We start from the raw sequence: 15,684 nt of genomic DNA, 5'->3' as shown, positions 1-15,684 counted from the left end.
GCGTCTCCGAAAACCGTAAAAGTAGTTCGTGGGACGAAAAGCAAAAACATTCGGCCTATTATTAAGGACTGCGTTACCATTGATGGGACCAAAGCCAAATCTTACAAACCAAAGTTGAAACGCCAGTCGACCGATCGGCGTCATTGCGCGTCATCGTGAAGAACAACAACAAACAAACCGGCAGAACCCCACCAGTGTGAAAGTTATGATGATTCTTGCCTACGATTGGGATGGGGTTATCGTAAAGCATACCGTTCCCTCAAGGCAGACCATTAATGCGGAGCTGTACTGTTCGTTTCTGCAGAACAGTCTGATAGCAGAACAGAGAAGAAGAAGAAGACACTTTACGTATAACCCACCCATCATTGAGCACGCTGATACAAGGGCGCATGCTGCAGATGTAGTGGCTGATTTGTTAAATCGCTGGGGCTAGGAAGTGCTCTACCATCTCCCATTCTGCCAGGATTTAAGTCCTGTGACTTCGACCTAATAGCTGTGTACGATTCACTTCCGAACTGTTCAAGACGTTCTGCAGGCAATCCATTGCTCTTTTCGCACCAACCAGAGAGTAGGCAGTGCCGACGGTTTCCAGAGGCTTCCGCGTCTCTGGGAACACGTTGTACGCAACGCTGGTGGCTACATCGAAGACCTGTAAAACCTATGATATGTACCTATAGTTATCACTACAAAAAAAAATCAATCAACCTTCTGTATGTATGTATGTAGGTAGGTGAGACTATTAATAAGGAAAAAACGTTGAACCTGTTCTTTTACCATTATATTATTATTTATTTAAATAATAATAATAATAATAATAATAATAATAATAATAATCATCATCATCATAATCTAAAACGGTCCATTTCATTGGTAATAAGAACTTAAGTGTTGAAGTTCTAAACACTCATGATCGATTTGTAAATGTTAATATAGCGGAGTGCATAATTACGCTAGTCATTTACAGTTCAAAGATTTATCCTATTCCAGATATTAGGTTTATCTGTTTGCTTGTACGAAACCTGCTACCGTCGTTCTCCGTCGCCCAAAGCAGAACAATACACTATACACTACATTTAGAGCTCTTAACTTCACAGCTGGTTTCTACTTAACTTCCGGTTCGGACCCACGTACTACTGTATTCCACATCCTGAGACGTCGATAGCCTAATGCAAGAGAACGCAGAGGATTCAGAAGCTAGGACTCAACATTGATGTTACCTCCGACGTGGAATGCGGGTTATGACTAGTGTTGAAATGAAATGACGTATGGCTTTTAGTGCCGGGAGTGTCCGAGGACAAGTTCGGCTCGCAAGATGCAGGTCTTTTGATTTGACTCCCGTAGGCGACCTGCGCGTCGTTATGGGGATGAAATGATGAGGACGCCACATACACCCAGCCCCCGTGCCAGTGAAATTAACCAATGATGGGAATCGAACTCGGGACCCCTGTGACCAAAGGCCAGCACGCTAACCATTTAGCCATGGAGCCGGACTATGACTAGTGTTGAGAAATATACATATGCAAATGCATATTTTTAATGCATTCGCATATCTTAATACAACTCAGTAGTAACAGGTTTCGTATTAAATGAAGACTACTGAAGCATGTTTGTTGGTGTATATATTTGCGTATTTTGAACGTTTGTACATATATCGATATGAAGAACATATTGGTGCATATTTATAATTTATTGTAGCGAATACCGTTTTCGAGTTTTCTGGACTTTGGAAAAACAGATTACATACTGCAGACCATATTTAATTGTAAGATGGTGATCTTGACAATACTATACAATGTTTGCAGAGCATGCAGAGGCAGAGGCAGGGAAAAGTTTGATGCAAACTTTGTTTGAACCTTGCCAAGAATAATGGACTTACGAACCTAAATGAAATTAACGAATGCCTTCAAGGTTCTGACGGTGAAGTAGACATTAAAATCAGCTTATTGCCCGACTTAAAGTTTTGCCCCTCACTTCCCGTGTTGATGTAAGTAATATTTAAATTTGTTCATGTATCCTGTACAACAGTAAGCTTGCAGTCACGACCTTTTAGTGCATATATTAATGCATATTTTGGCATTTATAGTGCATATTTGCAAGCATATCTTGCTACTTTTAGTGCGTATATTTCTATACAGCCAACGGCCGTAGCCGTGTTGAAACACCGGATCCCGTAAGATCTCCCAAGTTAAGCAACATTGGGCGTGGTCAGGAGTTGGATGGGTTGCCACGCGCTGTTGGTGGGGGGTAAGGGAATGGAGGAGTGGAGAGGAACTGGCCAACCTACCGCACGTAAACTCCGGCTCAGGAACACCTCTGCGGAGGTTCGGACCTGCCTTCGGGCAGAATAACCCTTACCTACCTATTTCTATACACTATTGTGAGTCTTATATTTCTCCTGGGTCTGGGTTCTCCCCATAGAGGAAATACTGTCATTACGGAAGTACACAGTTCAAATAAATTAAGTGAACATGTATTGTAACGTCTGGTATGTGAACATTAATTCGGTAGATGGGGTTCCAATCGTCGTACAGCATACCTTGAGACGTTAGCTACTCAGGGTATGTCAAACCGAAGTTATAATCCATCTGTTGGCGTAGCCATGCATTAAATTGTCAGGTGACCCCTCAAAACGAAATTAATAGAGGCGCGTCCGTGTGTCGTTGTGAGGTACACAGACTGCTGCGGTCATTTGAACACGTTGTACGTCAACCGATTCGAACAAGGTTCTGTGATAGTGTGGGGTGGCATCAGTATTGATGGCCGTACGGATCTTGTCGTCGTCCGTGGTAATCTTACCGCTGCCGGGTACTTCGAGCAGATACTGCTACATCATGTGTTGGTTGCTGCATACGATGTTGGCCCTGAATTCGTACTCACGCACGACAATGCGGGCTCGTGTAGCACGCATCACCAGAGCTGTCTTGCGAGGACTGAACATTCAAGAGATGGAATGGCCAGCAGCGAGTCCCGACCTTAATCCCATCGAGCATGTGTGGGATGGGTTTGACAGAAGTGTTCGTAGGCGTCCTGTTCCACCTCAGACTCTCCGAGACCTCGAACAGGCTCTCATTGAAGAATGGGACCTGATACTGCAACGTGACCTCCATCGACTTAGACGGAGCATGCCACGTAGGTGCCAAGCTGTGACAAATGCTCCTGGAGGATATACACCGTTCTGAAGCTCTCCAATTGTGATAAAAATCCACCCTGGAGGACTGTTATCACTTTGTTTTCGCCCCTATTTGGACATTTCCGTTTGTGTTCTGAAAATGAACGTGAATCCATCGATGCTATTTTGTATAAAGGTTTTGAAGGTTTTGAATAAATGTTTTGTTGGTAATATACCTGGGTGTGAGGTATTGTTTTGTGGATCATGGCATACGTACAAAAGCACGTTCCCCTAATTTTTTTGAACTGTGCGTTTCCTTTACTCATTTCGAAGCACGTTGATTACAACTGAAAATGAGTCGAGACACTGGGGGCAACAGATGATACGAACTGCTACTAAAACCCAACAGTGATGTGATGTAAAGCAAATCACTTAAACGTTACTTGGTCACTGAGGTTAGAATTCAATATGTGTGTGGGCAAATAAGGAAGCCAGTCATCATTCCTTGTAAAATTCTTATAGACCTATAGTTTTTGACAAACATGCATACTTCGAGATGTTCTGATAGAAAGTATCATTCCACCTCGAACTACATAAGCAAATCGAAATGTGTAGTGCCTGAATCTAATTTCAGTCGGGGCCGGACAACGGCTATCTGAATTTAAATCCATTGATTGACGAAATTGTACATTGTTCAGTTTCGATATTCCTGTTCTGCCTGTGCAGGAACAGAGACATTGTGGAGACAAAAAAGAACAACAAGATCAAAACAGACCGATGGATTTATCTGGATGCACTGTTATTTACAATGAGCAAGCAAACCTTCAGATGAACTTAAGCAACGATTTTCCTGAGTGGCTATTTTTTCTTTTGTTATGGGTGTCTTAAAATACATTTCATGGCGTTTAGTACGCATTGTTTGAATTGTGACAGATTTGTGTCTGTTTCCAAGCCCGACTATAATCGCATTCCGAAGGCTCCGTAGAGAGACGCGCCATGCGGTTACCTTCTGGCTTCAGTGCTGCGAGCTTTTGGTTGCAAGGGTTACAAACTTTCCAATAATGTTGTGCTGTACTGTAGTGTTTACTGCTCTTGTCTCCCTCCATCTTTAGTCCATGCAAGAGGCTCCGGTACAGATGAGTACTTTCTAGTTTGACCGTTGCAGCCACTTTTGAAGTGACCTGATTTGGTAAACATTTAGATGATGTTTCATCCTTTACTTTGTTCCCGAGTGTTAGTCTCTCCGTCTCTTTCTCCTTAATCACCAGAGAGTCCCCTATGTACTTTTCCTGTCATCTTTCATTCCAGCAACACTCTCCATTATCATTTCATAGCATTTATCAATCATTAATATCACCTTGGGAGTGGCGACCCCATTGTAATAATAGCTTATTGAATTCCGTTGTTTCAGGAGGCGGGCTTGCGAACTGGCAGGATCCCTTGGTTGCTTCAAGAACAGTAACTTCGTCAGGTAAGCACTTTTCTGAATAGCTTGCATGTTCATAGGCCTACTCTTAAGATGCGCCATCACTTCTACTATCTCACACTGATTTTCGTAAGAGCGACCTACCGGCCGGTCCTCAGTTCAGTGCAGCGACTTTTTCTGTAGTTATAAATGCGGAACAAGCCTCTGTGGCTCAGACGGCAGCGCGTAGGCCTCTCACCGCTGGATACCGTGGTTCAAATCCCTGTCCCTCCACGTGAGATTTGTGCTGACAAAGCGGAGGCGGGACAGGTTTTTCTCCGGGTACTCCGGTTTTTCCTGTCAACTTTCATTCCAGCAACACTCTCCATTATCATTTCATAGCATTTATCAGTCATTAATATCACCTTGGGAGTGGCGACCCCGTTGTAATAATAGCCTATATCTGGTTCATTCATTCCATTCCTGACCCGGTCAATGACTGGAAAGCAGGTTGTAGGTTTTCATTATAAATGCGACCTGACACATTGGCACACTCTATCTATCTATCTATCTATCTATCTATCTATCTATCTATCTATCTATCTATCTATCTATCTATCTAGTCGTGTAAAATAGTATTCATACAGTATGCACTGCAGAAAAAAGTGCGTGGTTCTAATAGTAAATTAAAAACTATATCCAACCTGATAGATACCATGATGTAGCACGATATAACTAAGTAATTGGTTGTACATCTTTGAATATTCCACGGAAAATTTCTATGAAAATAAAACGACGATTGTAATTCGTACGACATTCAACCGGGAACGAAGTATTCGAGTAAAAGCAAAGTAAAGTCACCTCCGTACAGGCCATGAAGGCCCTTGGAGGAGTGGAAGGTAAAAGCTTCCACCATTGTTAACCTCGGCACGTGATGGGGTAGAGCGGTTAGCTCTACGCCCGGCCGCTTTTGCCCCCAGAAATTAACCTGGTACTAATTTTTGGTGTAGGCTGAGTGAACCTCATGGCCATATGCACCTCCGGAAGTGGAAATCTCGTTTCTTAAATTTTACGACTTCCTGACGGGGATTCGAACCCACGTCCTTCCGGGCGAACCGAGCACGCCTTTACCGCCTCGGCCAGGCAGCCCCTCATACACCGGAGTAGTTGTAAACAAACAACAGCTTATCCAACCCCGTAGTGAAAGGGACACTTGTGTAGTTGTGTGGTGTACCGTACCGTATTAGCTGGCAAGACTGTGGAACAGCAGAATGGGCCACAAAGGGAAGGAAACGACCGTGGAGGAAAGAAACATTGTTGTCTCCCAGTGAAAAGAAATGAAAATCCACAGCCTGTTTCCAGTCATTCCACCGGGTCAGGGATTAAGGCCCCATCTAGCGGCGAGAATAGGAAATGTGCCGGCTGTCGAAGCCTGTCGCACTCCTCCGGGGCAATGATTAATGAATGATAGATGAAATGAAATGGTAATGGAGCGTGTTGCTGGAATGAAGGATGACAGGAAAAACCGGAGTACCCGGAGAAAAACCTGTCCCGCCTCCGCTTTGTCCAATACAAACCTCACATGGAGTGACCGGGATTTGAATCACGGAACCCAGCGGTGAGAGGCCGACGCGCTGCCGCCTACGCCACGGAGGCTATTGCCTCCCAATATCTTAAAAAAAATTGCATCCTTAAATTGCAAGTGTCGGAAGAAGTCGAGCGACTGTGCAATCAATCATAAGCGATATAAAAGCAGAAAAACAGTGATCAACAGTGAAAGAAGAGGTCATTCACAGAAGCTTACGACAAGAGAGACTAGAATTCTGCTACGAATGATCAAGAAATCCCCTAAATTGTCAGGGTCTGCACTATCTGCACATACGTGTAACCATTCCGGAAAGGACATCACTCCAAAGGCCATTCTCAGCAATTCGGGCAACAGAGCCAGGGTATCTGGATGAAAACCCTACATTAGTAAAAAGAACAAGCAATGGTGAGTAGGAATCGCGCAACAGTATGCATTAAAGAGAACAGATTTTTGGGATACGATGTTATTTACGAATGAGAGTAAATTTAATATCTTTCATAACGATGGTTGGATGGTCTGGAGACCGAGGAGGCCTTTAAAAACTTCAAACCACGGTGAAGCATGGAGGTGGTAGAGTCATGGGTTGGGGATGTATGGCACCCTCCGGTGTTGGAAAACTTACGTTTATTGATAATAACATGGGCAATTTTAGGTATTTGAATATTCTCAAGGAGAATTTACTATACAATGTTGTTGCTTTGGGCCTTGCGAGAAATTATTTCTTTCAACAAGACAATGACCCAAAACATACAGTGACATTCTACGTCTGTGGTTACTGTTTCCGTATCACACTCCACATCCTCTCGAAACTCCAACTCAGAGTCCGGACCTGAACCCAATCGAGCACCTATTGAGTGAACTTGAAACACGAATGGGAAAACACGAAATTCATAGTAAGACAGCTTTGAAAGAATGTCTGTTGCGTGAATGGCAAAGTATTACGTCAGAGACTACAAGAATACTGGACCATTCCATGCCAAAGAGGTTGAGAGAGGTGGTACATAGAAGGGGTACGCATACGAAGTATTAAACCAGTTGTGGCTCTTATAAGTTCTGGTCGGTCAATCAATCAATCAACCAATCAATCAATCACTACTGATCTGCATTTAGGGCAGTCGCCCAGGTGGCAGATTCCCTATCTGTTGTTTTCCTAGCCGTTTCTTAAATGATCGCAAAGAAATTGGAAAATTATTGAATATTTCCCTTGGTAAGTTATTCCAATCCCTAACTCCCCTTCATATAAACGAATATTTTCCCCAATTTGTCCTCTTGAATTCCAACTTTATCTTCATATTGTAATCTTTCCTACTTTTAAAGACACCACTCAAACTTATTTGTCTACTGATGTCCTCCCACGCAATCTCTCCACTGACAGCTTGGAACATACCACTTAGTCGAGCAGCTCGTCTCCTTTCTCCCAAGTCTTCCCAGCCCAAACTTTGCTACATTTTTGTAACGCTACTCTTTTGTCAGAAATCACCCAGAACAAATCGAGCTGCTTTTCTTTGGATTTTTTCCAGTTCTTGAATCAAGTAATCCTGGTGAGGGCCCCATACACTGGAACCATACTCTAGTTGGGGTCTTACCAGAGACTTATAAGCCCTCTCCTTTACATCCTTACTACAACCCCTAAATACCCTCATAACCATGTGCAGATATCTGTACCCTTTATTAACAATCATATTTATGTGTTTACCCCAATGAAGGTCTTTTTTTATATTAACACCTAGGTACTTACAGTGATCCCCACAAGGAACTTTCACCCCATCAACGCAGTAATTAAAACTGAGATTACTTTTCCTATTTGTCAAAGTGACAACCTGACTTTAACCCCGTTTATCATCATACTATTGTCCACCGTCCATCTCACAACACTATCGAGGTCACCCTGCAGCCGCTCACAATCTTGTAACTTTTTTATTACTCTGTACAGAATAACATCATCTGCAAACAGCCTTATCTCTGATTCCACTTCTTTACACATATCATTGATATATATATAAGAAAACATATAGGTCCAATAATACTGCCTTGAGGAATTCCCCTCTTAATTATTACAGGGTCAGATAAAGCTTCGCCTACTCTAATTCTCTGAGTTATATTTTCTAGAAATATAGCCACCCATTCAGTCACTCTTTTTTTCTAGTCCAATAGCACTCATTTTTGCCAGTAGTCTTCCATGATCTACCATATCAAATGCCTTAGATAGGTCAATCGCAATACAGTCCATTTGGCCTCCTGAATCCAGGATATCTGCTATATCTTGCTGAAATCCTACAAGCTGAGCTTCAGTGGAATAACCTTTCCTAAACCCAAACTGCCTTCTGTCAAACCATTTATTAATTTCGCAAAGGTGTCTAATATAATCAGAAAGAATGCTTTCCCAAAGCTTACATGCAATGCATGTCAAACTGACTGGCCTGTAATTTTCAGCTTTATGTCTATCACCCTTTCCTTTATACACAGGGGCTGCTATAGCAACTCTCCATTCATTTCGTATAGCTCCTTCAACCAAACAATAATTAAATAATAATCTGTTTTCAGTCACTGTATGAATACTTATTTCTAAGTGCAAAAGAGCACTTAACTGTGTGTTTCTCTATTATGTTTTGTAAATGCTTGTTTTTGTACCTGTAAAACTGTAGTTGTGAATGAATAATGTATATGTTACAAATTCAATTAGTATTTTTGTTTTCATAGCGGCAAAAACAAAGGTCACGTTTCTACTCTGCAGTGTATGAATTCATCTTTAATTGGGAAAATAACCTGTTGATGATAAATAAATCTATTCTATTTCCATGACTGTATATAAATATAATGGTGAGTATTCAGCCCAAAGGCTGGTTTGATCCTCAACAGCTCCGCTAATAACTATTATAGATGGCCAGGGCGTCACTGAAGAGGCATACTAGGGAAACGAGGAGGAAAGTAGTTTCCCGTTGCTTTCCTCACCGAGCCAGAAGTAGCCATTATATATCAGTATCACAAGTCCATTAAATGCACACACCAACCAACCCTATGAGCGACATGTTCACACCAATCATAACAGGGAGTGGGTGCATAAGAAACGGCATTTCTAGCATCGCTCATACCTCAGTCACTTTCATGTTGTCAAAGCTTAGCCCATACCAGAAGATATAGTGTACTGTAAACACTAGGTCTCGCCGGCAAAGGCATATATATATGCGGGGGGGGGGGGGGGGGAGGGGCGAGGGGGTGACCGAGAACAAGAGGGGAAGGAAGCTTTCCTATTTATCGAGCCACGAAGGTTGGGTGAGCATAAGAATTTCTTACGGTATTTGGGGCCACGTGATGCAACTAAATGTTAATGTGTTCTCTAGGTACCCATAAACTCGACTGTAAAGGGTAAGAACAAAAGAGGAGAGGGGAGCATAGAACACGGATGGCTAGGCTCGTTATTTCATTATTTCCTGGTAGGGGTTATCGGAGCTGAAAGTGACCCAATGCTAGATGCGAATAGAGGATCGTAGATTTGTATAGTCTTCCTAAAACATTTTCATTATAAACATTAAAACACTTAACGATCTATAGCGAAAACTAATATATGGTTCATGGTGTGGGTTACTGTAGTCATGTCCTGATTCATGAGCCGTGGACGGTGGACCTCTCGGACATATTCTAAGTCATGGGCCCTCCTTGTATTCAGGCGGCTAGGAATATGCAATCAACAACGATGTTCCTTAAATCATTAGAGAAGTGATCCTCATTGGGACTATGTGTAAGTAGGGCAGCATCCTGCTTCACAGAATTTGCCGTGCTCAGAACATGTTAAGCAAGTCTCGGAGCTACGGGAGGAACGGAGTCCCACTTCCATTTGGCAGGCGGGGGACTTCTTGGAAACAACTTGGCGAATGAAATGGAATTCGATGGGGAGTTGTCAATATGAATGGGGCTTATGGTAGGAAGACAGTAGAACTGGCTGAGTCAGCAAAGAGGATGCGTCTGGATGTGTTAGAAATTAAAGATATTGGGGTAAAGCGGGATAACGAGAAAGAGATTATAAGTATTTCAGGAGTTAAAAAGGGAAGGGCAGAGTTTAGGGTAGGACTGTTCATCAGGAATATTATTGCACGCAACATAGTTTTGTTAGGCAAGTAAATGAGCAAATATACCGAGTGAGTTGGCCGTGCGGTTAGGGGTGCGCAGCTGTGAGCTGTCATTCAGGACAAAGTGGGTTCGAACTCCACTGTTGGCGGCCGTGAAGATAGTTTTCTTTGGTTTCCCATTTTCACATCACGCATGATATGCCTGTACCTTAATTAAGGCCACGGGCGTTTCCTTCCCACTCCTAGACCCTTCCTAACACCTATATGCGTCGGCGCGACGTAAAGCAGCTGGTAAGAAACAATGAGCGAATGATGTGGGCAGATTTAATTGTTGGGGGAATTCGGACTAGCATTGTCCCAGTCTACTCACCATGTGAGGTTGCAGATGAGGCTGAAGTTGACAAGTTTTATGAAGCACTCGGTGACATAGTAGTCAGTATAGTGGGGGGGGGCAAGGATGAAATGATTTCATAGAGTAGTAAAATTAGTATGGAGTGTTGGTAAGGTACCTTCAGATTGGACGAAAGCAGTAATTGCACCTATCTATAAGCAATGGAACAGGAAGGATTGCAACAACTATCGAGGTATCTCATTGATTACTATAATAATAATGTTATTTGCTTTATGTCCCACTAACTACTTTTCGGTTTTCGGAGACGCCGAGGTGCCGGAATTTAGTCCCGAGGGAGTTCTTTTACGTGCCAGTAAATATATCGACACGAGGCTGAAGTATTTGAGCACCTTCAAATACCACCGGACTGAGCCCGGATCGAACCTGCCACGTTGGGGTCAGAAGGCCAGTGCCTCAACCGTCTGAGCCACTCAGCCCGGCTCATTGATTAGTATACCAGGCAAAGTATTCACTGGCATCTTGGAAGGGAGGGTGCCATCAGTCGTTGAGAGGAAGTTGGATGAAAACCAGTGTGGTTTCAGACCACAGAGAGGCTGTCAGGACCAGATTTTCAGTATGCGCCAGGTAATTGAAAATGCAACGAGAGGAATAGGCAGTTGTGTTTATGTTTCGTAGATCTAGATAAAGCGTATGACAGGGTACCGAGGGAAAAGATGTTCGCTATACTAGGGGACTATGGAATTAAAGGTAGATTATTAAAATCAATCAAAAGCATTTATGTTGACAATTGGGCTTCAGTGAGAATTGATGGTAGAATTAGTTCTCGGTTCAGGGTATTTACAGGGGTTGGGTAAGGCTGCAATCTTTCACCTTTGCTGTTCGTAGTTTACATGGATCATCTGCTGAAATATATAAAAATGGCAATGAGGGATTCATTTAGGTGGAAATGTAGTAAGCAGTCTGGGCTATGCTGACGACTTGGTCTTAATGGCAGATTGTGCCGAAAGCCTGCAATCTACTATCTTGGAACTTGAAAATAGGTGCAATGAGTATGGTATGAAAATTAGCCTCTCGAAGACTAAGTTGATGTCAGTAGGTAAGGAATTCAACAGAATTGAATGTCAGATTGGTGATACAAAGCTATGACAGGTCGATAATTTCAAGTATTTAGGTTGTGTGTTCTCCCAGGATGGTAATATAGTGAAAGAGATTGAATCAAGGTGTCGTAAAGCTAATGCAGTAAGCTCGCAGTTGCGATCAACAGTATTCTGTAAGAAAGAAGTCAGCTCCCAGACGAAACTATCTTTACATCGGTCTGTTTTCAGACCAACTTTGCTGTACGGGAGCGAAAGCTGGGTGGACTCAGGATATCTTATTCATAAGTTAGAAGTAACAGACATGAAAGTAGCAAGAATTATTGCTGGTACACACAGGTGGGAACAATGGCAGGAGGGTACTCGGAATGAGGAGATAAAGGCTAATTTAGGATTGAACTCGATGGATGAAGCTGTACGCATAAACCGGCTCTGGACTCTGTTATGGAGGGTAAGAGAAGTAGAGGTAGACCAAGACGACGATGGTTAGACTCTGTTTCTAACGATTTAAAGATAAGAGGTATTGAACTAAATGAGGCCACAGCACTAGTTGCAAATCGAGGATTGTGGCTACGTTTAGTAAATTCACAGAGGCTTGCAGACTGAACGCTGAAATGCATAACAGTCTATAATGATAATGTATTATTATTATTATTATTATTATTATTATTATTATTATTATTATTATTATTATTATTATTATTATTATTATTATTATTATAACTCTTTCCCACACCTTTGGGGTTGCGGGTGCGAACTGTGTCGCACATGTGGACTTAGCCGTGTTTCACGGTGGGGTTTCCATCCTGGCGCCAACCTTATGTGGTGGGATGGAATCATTATTGCGTGTTTCTGTGGTATTTGGTAGTGTGGTGTGTTGTCTGAATATGAAGAAGAGAGTGTTGAGACGAACACAAAAAGCCAGTTCCCTAGCCAGAAAAGTTAATCGGACGTAATATCTCCGAACCGCCCGGAAATCGAACCCAGAGCACCTCTGAACCGAAGGCATCAGCGCTGACATTTCAGCCAAAAAGTCGGAATAATAATAATAATAATAATAATAATAATAATAATAATAATAATAATAATAATAATAATAATAATAATAACGTTTGTGTTTAACATTAATTACAAGGCACTTCTTTGTGCGCAGTTTCGGAGTTCTCAACCACGTTGAAAATCGGGCGAGTAAGCTACAAAATGTGAGTCGTGTAGTTTCCTGTTTTCACACCAGACTAACTCTGAGGCTGTACATTAAGGCCACAGCGGCTATTTTCCAAATACTAGCCCAGTGCTTCTCAAACTGTGGTACACGTACCCCTAGGGGTACGCTTGATACGGGTATGCGATCAGGCTTCAGAGAAAAGGTGAAGAAAAATTGAAATATGGATAATAAATAAGAAAAAAGTTGAATATTCATATATGGAGCCACTCTTCGCTGACTATGACACATCAGAAAACTGTGTGACGTCATGCAGGCACACCCATCCCTTTGAAATTTTGATGGTTTGCGGTGTCTGAATTCCAGAATTAAGATCGAAAATTTCTCATCCATATTTATTAATTTGATATTGAGGCTACAATCTAGCGTTTTCTGGAACTTTCATACAAACAGGGTAGCCTATCCTGTGTTACATTATTATCATTGTATTATACTTGATACTGACAAAATCTCTTAACTTTCTTGTGATGTGTTATAAAAATGGATTTCATTTTACAGTCTCTTCTTATTTACGACGTGTGTATAAATTAGTGGTTTAAAATCAATTAAAAATGACTTAATACTTAGCCAGGTACTCGTATTTTTTAAACGTATCATTTAGGGATTTTTTGTGGGGGTACCTTGAACGTTTAGCGATGAGTGATGGGTACAATCACATAATCGTTTGGACCTCTGTATTAGCCCTTTCCTATACTAGCGTCGCCGAAGACTTTGTTAGTGCGACAGCAAATAAGAGAAACACAGCATCTCACAGGCACAAAGATGTGGATTATAGTTGAAAAAAAAAATCGCTGAAAGAATCGTTATAGATTTCTGTACTCGTTAGGAAGGTAATTCGGTAAGGAATTGTGTCTGGCTATGGATGTTGATGAACCACATACTTACTAAGCGCATATTAAACCATCTGAGCCATTAGCGAAATGTTACAGAGCTGTAGACAGGAACTGATATTTTCAAACGAATAATATAATGTTCAACCTCCCTGCTCAAGAACAAAGGGAGGAACGCTTTCTCTACCTGTCTAGCCCCTTCTATCTCCCCTCATTTCGCCAGAGACACATAGCTGAGTTCTTAACCGCACCTTCCTGGATCTGATTAGACTCCTGTTCACAAATGGAAGTCGCCAAGAGATTTGCGCCCGCGGTTGTCGCGTCGTACAGCATTGTGGTCGAACATTTGACGGAGTGTTGTGTAAGGAATTAGGTCAGAAGCTCTATACTCTAATTGAGAGACTTCTTCTTCTACCGCTTTCTCCCATACCTGTGGGGTCGCGGGTGCGAACTGTGTCTGCACATGTGGATTTGACCCTGTTATACGGCCGAATGCCCTTCCTGACGCCAACGTTATATGGATGGATGTAATCACTATTGCGTATTTCTGCGGTGGTTGGTAGTGTGTTGTCTGAATATGAAGAGGAAAGTATTGGAACAAACACAAACACCCAGTCCCCGAGCCAGAAGAATTAATCAAACACGATTAAAAATCCAGACCCGGCCAGGAATCGAACCCGGTACCCTCTAACCGAAGGCCTCAACGCTAGCCATTCAGCCAATGAGTCGGACATACTCTAATTGAGAGTATTTAGTCTATATTACCGTCTCGTTAAAGAACTCTTGTGACGTCTCTGTTATGGCCATTAGAATGTACGTTAAATACATTTAATAATAATAATAATAATAATAATAATAATAATAATGTCCGACTAATTGGCTGAATGGTTAGTGTTGAGACCTTCGTTTCAAAGGGTCCCTGGTTCGATTCCCGGCCGGGTCGGGGATTTTAATCGTGTTTGATTAATTCTTCTGGCTCGGGGACTGGGTGTTTGTTCCAACACTTTCCTCTTCATATTCAGACAACACACTACACTACCAACCAGCACAGAAGCACGCAATAGTGATTACATCCTTCCTTCCAGGAAGGGCTGTCTGTCGTCTGTTAGGTCATCAGCCCAGAGGCTGGTTGGATCCTCAAATAACCCCACCAATGGCTATACGGTTATAGGGAAACCGCAGAAACTAATGGCAGAGCCCAAATGAGTCGTACTAGGCAAGATGAGGAGTGAGGTTGTTTGCCATTGCTTTCCTCACTGGGCCAGAAGGTGCTACTGCAGCACGACTGATCCTTCAAATACCATCAGACGCAGCCAGGATCGAACCTGCCAAGTTAGTTAGAAGGCCAGCACCTCAACCGTCTGAGCCACTCAGCCCAGCTAACTATGTTTAGTCAACACTGAATGTTAAAAGGATTGTTCGGTAGGACTCTGTGTAGGGTATTCCGCCACGTTTCAATTTCAATTTCCTCATCTAGTAACAGTAAATTGTTTAACTTCCAACTTTTTTCCCACACTATGGTATAGGATTATCAGCTGCTATCTTCATTATTATGTTATGGTGATCACTAAATGGTGATATTTTAACTACTACTTCGTGCACTTTGGAACCGACTTCTTGGTTAACGTAACATCTGTCGATACGCGAGACCGCTGTCTCTCGATGGAAGTTAAAGTGTACTGTAGTGTCGTGTTTCATTTCCCTGGTGTAGACTTTGATAGAATATACCTAGTGCTGGTATATTCACCAGTCTGATGTTTGGCATTCAGAACATATTAAAATGCTGGGGCTGAACCGTCGTCTTGGTCTCCCTCTACTTCTCTTACCCTCCATAACAGAGCCCATTATTCTCCTAGGTAACCTAACCTCATCCATTCGCCTCACATGACTCCACCACCGCTTCTTACATAATACTGTTTATCGCAACTCGAGCTGTTCCAGCTTTGTATCACCAAACTGACATTCAATTCTCTTAGATTTCCTCCCCACCGACATCAGTTTAGCTTTGGAAAGGCTA

General features: G+C 42.4%; 1 protein-coding gene across 1 annotated transcript in view; it reads left to right on the top strand.

Moving 5' to 3' along the window:
- Positions 1-15,684, top strand: part of LOC136863977 (cytokine receptor) — a 648,368-nt gene that overhangs the window by 160,413 nt on the left and 472,271 nt on the right. The window contains exon 2 of the mRNA XM_067140447.2: positions 4,521-4,580. The gene's annotated coding sequence lies outside the window, so the exon portion shown is untranslated. The remainder of the gene's footprint in view (positions 1-4,520; positions 4,581-15,684) is intronic.

This window comes from Anabrus simplex, chromosome 2, assembly GCF_040414725.1.
Source record: "Anabrus simplex isolate iqAnaSimp1 chromosome 2, ASM4041472v1, whole genome shotgun sequence".
NCBI lineage: Eukaryota > Metazoa > Arthropoda > Insecta > Orthoptera > Tettigoniidae > Anabrus > Anabrus simplex.
This window is presented reverse-complemented; position numbering and strand designations above follow the sequence as displayed.